This window comes from Aquarana catesbeiana, linkage group LG09 (assembly GCF_042186555.1).
Source record: "Aquarana catesbeiana isolate 2022-GZ linkage group LG09, ASM4218655v1, whole genome shotgun sequence".
In the NCBI taxonomy this organism is placed as follows: Eukaryota; Metazoa; Chordata; class Amphibia; order Anura; family Ranidae; genus Aquarana; species Aquarana catesbeiana.
Genome location: NC_133332.1, coordinates 315704007 through 315712262, shown reverse-complemented (window position 1 = coordinate 315712262; position 8256 = coordinate 315704007). Strand labels below are relative to the sequence as shown.

At 47.2% G+C, this 8256-nt stretch overlaps 1 protein-coding gene across 5 annotated transcripts in view; it reads right to left on the bottom strand.

Annotated features, from left to right (window-relative positions):
- The window catches only part of STRBP (spermatid perinuclear RNA binding protein), a 210798-nt gene extending 206220 nt beyond the window's left edge, over positions 1-4578 (bottom strand). For 2 of the 5 annotated variants that reach the window (XM_073600708.1, XM_073600705.1), the window contains exon 1: positions 4447-4578. The gene's annotated coding sequence lies outside the window, so the exon portion shown is untranslated. The remainder of the gene's footprint in view (positions 1-4446) is intronic. The other 3 variants (XM_073600700.1, XM_073600707.1, XM_073600706.1) reach the window with 3 other exon arrangements.
- Between the last annotated feature and the right edge of the window lie 3678 nt (positions 4579-8256).

The following is an 8256-nucleotide window of genomic DNA, read 5'->3' as shown; positions in this document are numbered from 1 at the left end:
GTTAAAGACAAGAGGGTTAGAGGGTGTGTGTATGTATGTATATATATTAGATGGGCAATAAATAATGAGAGAGAAGACCATTAGATGTCAATATATCTTAATGTATAAAAAAAAATTAAAAAGTATAAATAGAAAAAAAAAGTTATACATGTATTAAAATATGAGAGGGTTGGGAAGATCCGAATAAAGATTTTTTTATTGTTTTTCTATGGACTGCCGACCTCTCTCACCCTTTTATTACCCTCTATCTATATACACACACAGTATATATATATATATATATATATATACCCCATTACCTCCTTTCTTCACATTTTATATAGAGCCTCCTAACCCCTCTTGTATTTTATATATATGAATGAATTAAAGACAAGAGTGTGAGATCTACTGTATATACATTATATGTAATAAAGAGTAAGAAGGTAAGGAGCGTATATATATATATATACACACACACACACACCCCCCCCTCTAGTTTTACTTTGTATCTCTCCTGTAACCTTCTTGTTATTTATTATTAGTAATATAGATTTCTTCCCCCTGAACATTACAGTCAGTAGAACGGTGGGGGAGGGGTTTGTGGGATTCTCACACGTTACATTGTTGCAGATCTCGGATCTCTCCTGTATATTGGCAACCTCCATGGCAACCTGAAGCACAACACATCCCGCAGACACACGTCGGTGATGTTCTGGTACTACATTCCAGGCTGGGAGGACACAGGGGGGGGAGGGGAGGGGAGGGGACAGCTCTGGCTAGGATGGCACTCATCATTTGGGGGAGGGGCCTTCTATACTGAACACCTGAAGGGTGGAGCTCCTCCCATGCTTTGTAATCAATGTGCCCTCCCAGGGCTTGAGCACCATTTATGGGCGTTACTATGGAGGTGGGGGGGGCACAGCACTAGGCACCACCCCCTTCTCTAAGCTGACCCCGCCCCCTGCTGCTAGAGACAAGCGCGGTCAGTCATGGTGCTCTTCGCTCGCAGCGTTGTTGGACGGCAGCAGCCGGGGCGGGCAGTCAGGTACTTATACTAGCTGCTATAAATACAGATACATCACACAATGTTTAATATATGTATAAAGGAGTGCCACCTGATCCCCCCCCCCAGTCTGAGCTCTGCTGTACTTATACTAGCTGCTATAAATAAAAGTACATTGTATGAGGTTTTCAGATAGGAAGGAATGGAGGGGGGCGTGTCCTCATACATGTGATATGGGGGAGAGGTACTTATATTAGCTCCCCGTACATGTGATATGGGGGGGAGGTACTTGTATTAGCTCCCTGTACATGTGATATGGGGGGGAGGTACTTGTATTAGCTCCCTGTACATGTGATATGGGGGGTCAGGTACTTGTATTAGCTCCCTGGATATGGGGGGGGGGGGGTCAGGTACTTGTATTAGCTCCCTGTACATGTGATATGGGGGGGGAGGTACTTGTATTAGCTCCCTGTACATGTGATATGGGGGGGAGGTACTTGTATTAGCTCCCTGTACATGTGATATGGGGGGTCAGGTACTTGTATTAGCTCCCTGTACATGTGATATGGGGGGTCAGGTACTTATATTAGCTCCCTGTACATGTGATATGGGGGGTCAGGTACTTGTATTAGCTCCCTGTACATGTGATATGGGGGAGGTACTTGTATTAGCTCCCTGTACATGTGATATGGGGGAGGTACTTGTATTAGCTCCCTGTACATGTGATATGGGGGGTCAGGTACTTGTATTAGCTCCCTGGATATGGGGGGGGGGGTCAGGTACTTGTATTAGCTCCCTGTACATGTGATATGGGGGGGGAGGTACTTGTATTAGCTCCCTGTACATGTGATATGGGGGGGAGGTACTTGTATTAGCTCCCTGTACATGTGATATGGGGGGTCAGGTACTTGTATTAGCTCCCTGTACATGTGATATGGGGGGTCAGGTACTTATATTAGCTCCCTGTACATGTGATATGGGGGGTCAGGTACTTGTATTAGCTCCCTGTACATGTGATATGGGGGAGGTACTTGTATTAGCTCCCTGTACATGTGATATGGGGGGGTCAGGTACTTGTATTAGCTCCCTGGATATGGGGGGGGGGTCAGGTACTTGTATTAGCTCCCTGTACATGTGATATGGGGGGTCAGGTACTTGTATTAGCTCCCTGTACATGTGATATGGGGGGGGAGGTACTTGTATTAGCTCCCTGTACATGTGATATGGGGGGTCAGGTACTTGTATTAGCTCCCTGTACATGTGATATGGGGGGGGGGTCAGGTACTTGTATTAGCTCCCTGTACATGTGATATGGGGGGGGAGGTACTTGTATTAGCTCCCTGTACATGTGATATGGGGGGGGGTCAGGTACTTGTATTAGCTCCCTGTACATGTGATATGGGGGGGGAGGTACTTGTATTAGCTCCCTGTACATGTGATATGGGGGGGTCAGGTACTTGTATTAGCTCCCTGGATATGGGGGGGGGTCAGGTACTTGTATTAGCTCCCTGTACATGTGATATGGGGGGGAGGTACTTGTATTAGCTCCCTGTACATGTGATATGGGGGGTCAGGTACTTGTATTAGCTCCCTGTACATGTGATATGGGGGGTCAGGTACTTGTATTAGCTCCCCGTACATGTGATATGGGGGAGAGGTACTTATATTAGCTCCCTGTACATGTGATATGGGGGGGAGGTACTTGTATTAGCTCCCTGTACATGTGATATGGGGGGGGGGGGGGTCAGGTACTTATATTAGCTCCCTGTACATGTGATATGGGGGAGGTACTTGTATTAGCTCCCTGTACATGTGATATGGGGGGTCAGGTACTTGTATTAGCTCCCTGGATATGGGGGGGGGGGTCAGGTACTTGTATTAGCTCCCTGTACATGTGATATGGGGGGTCAGGTACTTATATTAGCTCCCTGTACATGTGATTGGGGGGGGGGGGGGTCAGGTACTTATATTAGCTCCCTGTACATGTGATATGGGGGGTCAGGTACTTGTATTAGCTCCCTGTACATGTGATATGGGGGGGGGGTCAGGTACTTGTATTAGCTCCCTGTACATGTGATATGGGGGGGAGGTACTTGTATTAGCTCCCTGTACATGTGATATGGGGGGGGAGGTACTTGTATTAGCTCCCTGTACATGTGATATGGGGGGGGGGTCAGGTACTTGTATTAGCTCCCTGTACATGTGATATGGGGGGGAGGTACTTGTATTAGCTCCCTGTACATGTGATATGGGGGGTCAGGTACTTGTATTAGCTCCCTGTACATGTGATATGGGGGGGAGGTACTTGTATTAGCTCCCTGTACATGTGATATGGGGGGGAGGTACTTGTATTAGCTCCCTGTACATGTGATATGGGGGGGAGGTACTTGTATTAGCTCCCTGTACATGTGATATGGGGGGGGGGTCAGGTACTTATATTAGCTCCCTGTACATGTGATATGGGGGAGGTACTTGTATTAGCTCCCTGTACATGTGATATGGGGGAGGTACTTGTATTAGCTCCCTGTACATGTGATATGGGGGAGGTACTTGTATTAGCTCCCTGTACATGTGATATGGGGGGTCAGGTACTTGTATTAGCTCCCTGTACATGTGATATGGGGGGGGGTCAGGTACTTGTATTAGCTCCCTGTACATGTGATATGGGGGGTCAGGTACTTGTATTAGCTCCCTGTACATGTGATATGGGGGAGGTACTTGTATTAGCTCCCTGTACATGTGATATGGGGGGGGGTCAGGTACTTGTATTAGCTCCCTGTACATGTGATATGGGGGGTCAGGTACTTGTATTAGCTCCCTGTACATGTGATATGGGGGAGGTACTTGTATTAGCTCCCTGTACATGTGATATGGGGGGTCAGGTACTTGTATTAGCTCCCTGTACATGTGATATGGGGGGGGGTCAGGTACTTGTATTAGCTCCCTGTACATGTGATATGGGGGGTCAGGTACTTGTATTAGCTCCCTGTACATGTGATATGGGGGGGAGGTACTTGTATTAGCTCCCTGTACATGTGATATGGGGGGTCAGGTACTTGTATTAGCTCCCTGTACATGTGATATGGGGGGGGAGGTACTTGTATTAGCTCCCTGTACATGTGATATGGGGGGGGAGGTACTTGTATTAGCTCCCTGTACATGTGATTGGGGGGGGGGGTCAGGTACTTATATTAGCTCCCTGTACATGTGATATGGGGGAGGTACTTGTATTAGCTCCCTGTACATGTGATATGGGGGGTCAGGTACTTGTATTAGCTCCCTGTACATGTGATATGGGGGGGGGTCAGGTACTTGTATTAGCTCCCCGTACATGTGATATGGGGGGGATGAGGACGGTACTTATATTAGCTCCCCGGGGGGGGGTGTGTCACACACAGGACGATGAATGAAGAGAGCCCCGCCCCCCGTGTCCCGGTTCCCCGCCCCCTCTCCCCGGTACTCACCTCTCTCTCTCTCTCTCTCGGTGATGCTCTCCTCTCCTCTCCTCTCCTCTCCGCCTCCTCCTCATCCCCTCACACACCAGCAGGGCGCGAGCCCAGCGCCCGACCACGTGACTCCTCCGCCGCCGCCCATTGGCCGCCCGGCGGCCCCGCCCACCTCTCTCCTATCTGCACCTGAGGAGGGGGAGCGCGCCGGGCTTGGCGCGGGGACGCGGAGCCTTCTGCTGCACCTGAGAGGGCGGGGGCGCGCACGCGGAGACGCGCCTCTATCACACAATGAGAGGAGAGGACAGGACCGGACCGGTCCCGGGGGGGTCCTTCGTGTTTCAGCACCTCGGCCGTCCAGGCTATGGGATGGGGGGGAGGGGGTGTAATGAAGAGAAGGGGACACTTTTCTGGGGGGGTCGGACCTTTTCTATCACCTTCAGGTTGCCCCCGGTAACCGCAAGCTTTAAGAACGTGTTGCTATGGCTGCGACAGATTGGAAAATAATACCGATAAACCCGAGATGGGGCTACAGAAAAACGTGACCCTCAGGGGGTCATGGTTGCTATGGAACTGGTGGCCACTGGCATCCTAGCAACCAATGACTCCTCCCCAACCCCCATTCAGCTAATGGCCAGGGACAGCTGAATGTAAGCAAAAAAGGGGGAGGGATGCTGGTGACATCATCATCCAAATATGGGCATTGCTTTATCTGGATAATGACATCACTAGTCCCACCCCTTTGTTTACATTCCGTTTTCCCACAGAAGACTCTCAGCTGAAAGTAAACAAAGGATGTGTGTCATGTGACAGCTTCCCCTCACTGCTCATGGTTGCTATGCAGCTGGTGGCCGCTGGCATCCCAGCAACCCATGACTCCTCCCCAACCCCATTCAGCTGTTGGCCAGGGACAGCTGAACGTAAACAAATGCCAGCGACATCAAATATTTCCTTATCTGGGTAGTGACATCACTAATATCATCATCCCTTTGTTTACATTCAGCCATCAGCGAGAAGATTCCAGGCTGAAAGTAGGCAAAGAGGCGGGAAATCTGCCCAACATCCTTTCTCAAATATGGTGATTGCCGTAGTTGTTTGGTGACATCACCAGAACCTCCCCCACTTTGTTTACATTCAGCTAACAAACTGAATATTCCAAGCTGAAAGTAAACAAAGGGGACAGGAAGCTACCCAACATTATTTTCCAAATATGGTCATTCCCAGAGTGGTTAATGACATCACTAGAACAATGACGTCGTCAGTTGGGATTGTTGACTTCCACCTCAGGTATCACTTGGTGGTCTTCTCATAGTTGGGGTTGTTGACTTCCACGCCTGGTATCATTTGTTGATCTCCTCATAGTTCAGGTTGTTGACTTCCAAGCCAGGTATCACTTGGTGGTCTCCTTAAAGTTTGGGTTGTTGGTTTCCAAGCCAGGTATCGCTTAGTGGTCTCCTCATAGTTGAGGTTGTTGGTTTCCAAGCCAGGTATCATTTGGTGGTCTCCTCATAGTTGAGGTTGTTCACTTCCAAGCCAGGTATCATTTGGTGGTCTCCTTATATTTGGGGTTTGTGGCTTCCTAGCCAGGTATCACTTGGTGATCTCCTCATAGTTGAGGTAGTTGGCTTCCAAGCAAGGTATCACTTGGTTTTCTCTTCATAGTTGGGGTTGTTGGCTTCCAAGCCAGGTATCAATTGGTGGACTCCTCATAGTTGGAGTTGTTCACTTCCAAGCCAGGTAACACTTGGTGGTCCTCCTCATAGTTTGGGTTTGTGGCTTCCTAGCCAGGTATCACTTGGTGATCTCCTCATAGTTGAGGTAGTTGGCTTTCAAACCAGGTATCACTTGGTTTTCTCTTCATAGTTGGGGTTTGTGGCTTCCTAGACAGGTATCACTTGGTTTTCTCTTCATAGTTGGGGTTGTTGGCTTCTAAGCCAGGTATCACTTGGTGACTGGTCTCCTCATAGTTGGGGTTGTTGTCTTCTAAGCCAGGTATCACTTGGTTTTCTCCTCATAGGAGCACAATGGAAAAATGTTCTCAAATGAATGAATTTCTAACAGTGTTTGTGGTTTTTGTTTGGTAAAGTCAATTCATTCCGAAATCAAATGTTATAAACTAAATCTTTTTAACAACATTTAAATATTCTGAGATTTTTTGTATTCGTTTTACTAAGACCTTTCCTAAGAATTTTTGTTTGAAATTATATCCACCTATGGCCAACTTTAGTGATGTATTCATACTGTAGTTGGAATTGTTAACTTCTACGCCAGGGGTCACATGGTGATCTCTTTATAGCTAGGATTGTTGATTTGCAGCCTAGGTACTGTATCACTTGTTGATTTTCTCATAGTTGGGGCTGTTGACTTCCAAGCCAGGTATCACTCAGTGGTCTCCTCATAGTTGGGGTTGTTTTCTTCTAAGCCAGGTATCACTTGGTGACTGGTCTCCTCATAGTTGGGGTTGTTGGCTTCTAAGCCAGGTATCACTTGTTTTTCTCCTCATAGTTGGGGTTGTTGGACTCTAAGCCAGGTATCACTTGGTGGTCTCCTCATAGTTGGGGTTGTTGACTTCCAAGCTAGGTATCACTTGGTGGTCTCCTCATAGTTTGCATTGTTGACTTCCAAGCCAGGTGTCACTTGGTGGTCTCCTCATAGTTGAGGTTGTTGGCTTCCAAGCCAGGTATCACTTGGTGGTCTCTCATGGTTGGGGTTGTTAGCTTCCAAGCCAGGTATCACTTGGTGGTCTCCTCATAGTTGGCGTTGTTGACTTCCATGCCAGGTATCACTTGGTGTTCTCCTCATAGTTGGGGGTTGTCGACTTCTAAGCCAGGTATCAATGGGTGATCACCTCATAGTTGGGATTGTTGGCTTCCAAGCCAGGTTTCACTTGGTGATCTCCTCATAGTTGAGGTTGTTGACTTCCAGCACTGGTATCACTTAAGCTGGCGACAGGTAGAATTTTGAAAGAATATTCTTAGGAAAAGAGTTTGTTCTGATCATTAGTGGGGACAAATCAATGTTCATTTTCAACCAAAGTGACAAGAAAATGCAAAGGAGCACAATGGAAAAATGTTCTCAAATGAATGAATTTCTAACAGTGTTTTCGGTTTTTGTTTGGTAAAGTCAAATCATTCCGAAATTAAATGTTAAAGACTAAATCTTTTGAACAATATTCAAATATTCAGAATTTTCTTGTATTTGTTTTACTAAGACTTTTTCTAAGAATTTTTGTTTGAAATTATATCCATCTATGGCCAACTTTAGTGATCTGTTCATACTGTAGTTGGAGTTGTTAACTTCTACGCCAGGTGTCACATAGTGATCTCTTCATAGCTAGGATTGTTGATTTGCAGCCTAGGTACTGTATCACTTGTTGATTACCTCATAGTTGGGGCTGTTCACTTCCAAGCCAGGTATCACTCAGTGGTCTCCTCATAGTTGGGGTTGTTGGCTTCTAAGCCAGGTATCACTTGGTGACTGGTCTCCTCATAGTTGGGGTTGTTGGCTTCTAAGCCAGGTATCACTTGGTTTTCTCCTCATAGTTGGGGTTGTTGGACTCTAAGCCAGGTATCACTTGGTGATCTTCTGGTAGTTGGGGTAGTTGGCTTCTAAGCCATGTATCACTTGGTGATCTCCTCATAGTTGGGGTTGTTGAGTTCCAAGCCAACTATCACTTGAGGATGTCCTCATAGTTGAGGTTGTTCTTGGGCCAGGAACCCAAACCTGTAAAAACTTACATCCATGTACTGCTGGCAAAGAGGCTTAATGATGAACTCCAACATACATGTCTAACTTGGGTGCTACTTCTGCAGGGCCAAGCTTGTAAGA